This window comes from Moschus berezovskii, chromosome 8 (genome assembly GCF_049115385.1).
Source record: "Moschus berezovskii isolate FMDL1 chromosome 8, NW_MosBer_1.0, whole genome shotgun sequence".
In the NCBI taxonomy this organism is placed as follows: Eukaryota; Metazoa; Chordata; class Mammalia; order Artiodactyla; family Moschidae; genus Moschus; species Moschus berezovskii.
Genome location: NC_142467.1, coordinates 39404598 through 39408273, shown reverse-complemented (window position 1 = coordinate 39408273; position 3676 = coordinate 39404598).

The window sequence follows — 3676 nt, the reverse complement described above, 5'->3', positions numbered from 1 at the left end:
CAGTCTTAGCTATTGGATTTGATCTTGGTGAGACAGCAGTGAGCGGAGGTGTGAGGTGAGATCTTAATTTCCTACCCAGGAATTAAACCTGGGTAGCCTGCAAGGGTTGGCATTGGGCCAAGGAGTGTCCAAACCATGACAAGTCTCCTAAAATGGCTTGCTACAAATGCCATCAACTGGGACACTGGGCAGCACTCTGCCCTCAGGACCCAAGAGCCTCAATGTCAAGTGCCAAGTCTTCCTCACAATGGTTCAAGAGGACTGAAGAGGCCCGCTCCAGCCAGCCTACCTGTCACAGATAACTATCACGGGGCTATAGGAAAAGCAACTACTAAAAGATTCACCCAAGCACTTCTTTGTTGCTGGGATGGACAAATATTTTCCCACCAGTTTCTGGTGGTCCCTGAGTGTCCTACTCCCTTAATGGGAAGAGACATACTCACTAAATTGGGGACCACCCTTGTGGTGGGAGGTTTTTCAGTCCCTAGAGTTCATCATTGGAGAAGGAAATGGCAACCCACTCCAATGTTCTTGCCTGGAGATTCCCAGGGACGGGGAAGACTGGTGGGCTGCCGTCTATGGGGTCGCACAGAGTCGGACACGACTGAAGTGACTTAGCAGCAGTAGCAGCCTGCAAGGAGATCCAACCAGTCCATTCTAAAGGAGATCAATCCTGGGTGTTCATTGGAAGGACTGATGCTAAAGCTGAAACTCCAATACTTTGGCCACCTCATGCGAAGAGTTGACTCACTGGAAAAGACTCTGATGCTGGGAGGGACTGGGAGCAGGAGGAGAAGGGGATGACAGAGGATGAGATGGCTGGATGGCATCACCAACTCGATGGACATGAGTTTGAGTGAACTCCGGGAGTTGGTGATGGACAGGGAGGCCTGGTGTGCTGTGATTCACGGGGTCGCAAAGAGTCAGACACGACTGAGTGACTGAACTGAACTGAGCCTGGATGAAAAGCAGGAATCCAGACCAACCACGGATATAGGCTAAAGATCCAGGGAGAAAAGATCTAGGGGCAAATGCCCCCCAGTGAAAAATGTATTTGTCACGGAGGCAAAAACTATAAATGCACGTATAAAGTTTATTACTAGACAGATAACACAACAACAATTTGTTGTGTGCTATGAGGAGCACACAGAGAAATGACTTGTTAAGACAGAAGTAAGGTAGAGATGCACACCCAAAGAGAAAGGGTGTGAGTGTCCCCCCTAGTGAGGGGGAGCGCAGTAAAGGGGTGGTTAAGTCATTGATATAGGTCAGTTCTTCCAGCTCTTTATTTACCTTTAGCCAATTAGCTGGTTTCTTTTTCCACACCGGACCTACCCTAGGAAACTCCCCTGAGTGTGCATGCATCCCTCAGCCAAGATGGATCTTGAAGTGAAGGCTTCTGGGAGGAACAAGACTCATGGACTGGTGTTATCCCCGGACTTTTGACCCACAGGAGAATATACGTATGTGTAGTGTCTTCCTTGTCCCAAAGAAGGTGGTGGCGGGGACTCAGAGATCCCGTAACCTTTACTCTAACAGGGCTTTGTCGCTCTTTGTCCTTCTCGTGACTGTTACCTTGACCATCGTCATGACTGTTGCCTTAAGGTGTTTACAGGAGACAAACACTGGCTGTTTACCCTGTTTCTATTGTTACTTTCATTTTGGAGGAAAACAGGACGCTGATTGTAAAATTGCTGAACTGGAGCCCACCTATCTCTTGCCTCAGGAAGTGCTAAGAGTTGTAAGCATCCAGTCTGAAGCCCACTTCTTTGTGGCGCATGAAATGCAAATAGGAGGCCAGTTGTAAATGTCTAACCTGGAGCCCATCTATCTCCTTTGGCATTGACCCAAGCTTTTGAGGACTCAACTGTCCCCATCTGTAAAGTGGGGATGGTGGTCATAACTGCTCACAGCAGGGTTGAGAAACTGAGAAGAGACGATGCATGTAACACCCAGCATGTGGCTAATAATGTTCACTAGTAGTGAGTCTTCTTGTCTTCCAGCTCAGGAAACCTAATAATAGCAACCGGCGATTGTCTTCCCAAGAAGCAGAGGGCCAGATGTGAAAGTTCATTGCTGCAGAGCATGCTGGCTTGATTCATCCAGCTGTTTTAATTTATGTTTCATTAATTTCAGTTTCTTTTCTTATCTCTGCTTTGGAGACCGAAGCACAAATGTTTAGCGCTAGATGGATTCTGAGACCATCTGGTCCATCCTTTGCTTCACAGATAGTGATTCTGAGGCCATCTGACGTGAAATGACTTGGCTGAAGCCTCACAAGCAATGGGAAGACAGAGCTAGGACTGGAACCCAGATTTCTTGTTTCCTGGACCACTGCTGTATTCCTGCACTCTGCCAGCTGCCTCTGTAATTGTGAATGTATGCACGGAGAAGCCTGGTGGGCTACAGTCCGTAAGCTCACAAAGAGCCAGACACGGCTGAGTGAGCACAGCATGCACGCACAATCCCTCTAACTGAAAATGCTAGGAAGATGTGTGGCTCTTGGGTTCTTTATCTTTTCTCCAGCAGAGGGTCATGGTCGAATAATATCATGGATCAGAATCTCTCTTTCTCCCCACCTCCCACCCCCGCCCCCTTTTTTCCTCCTTTGGCTCAGAATCTAGAAACAGCAGACAGAAGACACCAGGGATGTCTTCCAGCCTCTAAGCTGGTGGGACTGCTGAGGTTTGTGTGGTACACGCTCGCCCCCTAGTGGAAACAGTGAAGATGACACCCATGGGGCTGAAGAAGAGTTTCCGCCTCTAGGGCCTGGCTGCCCAGGGAGTCTGAGGCATGCTTGCACAACTGAGCCTCCCTTACCTTGTCCGAATGTCGGCACTGTCAGACCCCATCTTTACTTAACATTTTGATATTTTGTTCATCAAAACTTTTTTTGTATTAATTTTAATTTATTAAAATGTTGCATTAAATATTACTTCTATTGACTACTTTGGGGGGCACCCCTTGAATTCTGTGCCTGAGGTGACTGCTTTGTTTACCTCCCCTTGATCACAGTCTTAATTCAGAAGGTAGCATTGGAAGACCCTGCTGGTACCTGATGTGCTGACCCCGTCGTCGTCAGAGGCGCCCTGAGGTCGGCTGAGTGCTGGGCTGGGCTGGCCTGTGAGGGCAGTGTGGGTCTGGGGCTCCCTGCCCTGTAATAGTCAGAGCTGCAGATTCCCCAGGCGTTCTCCAGAAGTGAATGGTGACAAAGACGCTCTCCTTGCTCAAACTCTAGCCAGGCTCCTTCTTCTTTACTGGGCCTGTGGATGGCAGCCATAAACACTTGAACAAACACTAATAAAGCTTTCAATAGCTCAAGGCCACATCCTTAGGACAACCCATCCCCCCACTTAAAGTGTCTGCCTGAAAACACTCAAGGCAGCCAAAAGAATGTACTGACTGTTCCACCCAGCATCTGAAGATAGCACCCCATTTCTCAGTCTTAAAGGCCTGTTTTTTTGTTGTTGTTCAGTCGCTCAGTTGTGTCTGACTCTTTGTGACCCCATGGACTGCAGACACAAGGTTTCCCTGTCCTTCACCATGGGCTTGCTAACAGGCATAAAGGCACATCTGTGATTCACCTGGATCAGCCCCTCCCCCTTCTGTAATTTTCCATTTCCCTGAGTCTACAGAGCTCCTCCCCCCAGCCCCACCCCACTCCCTCATCCTTCAT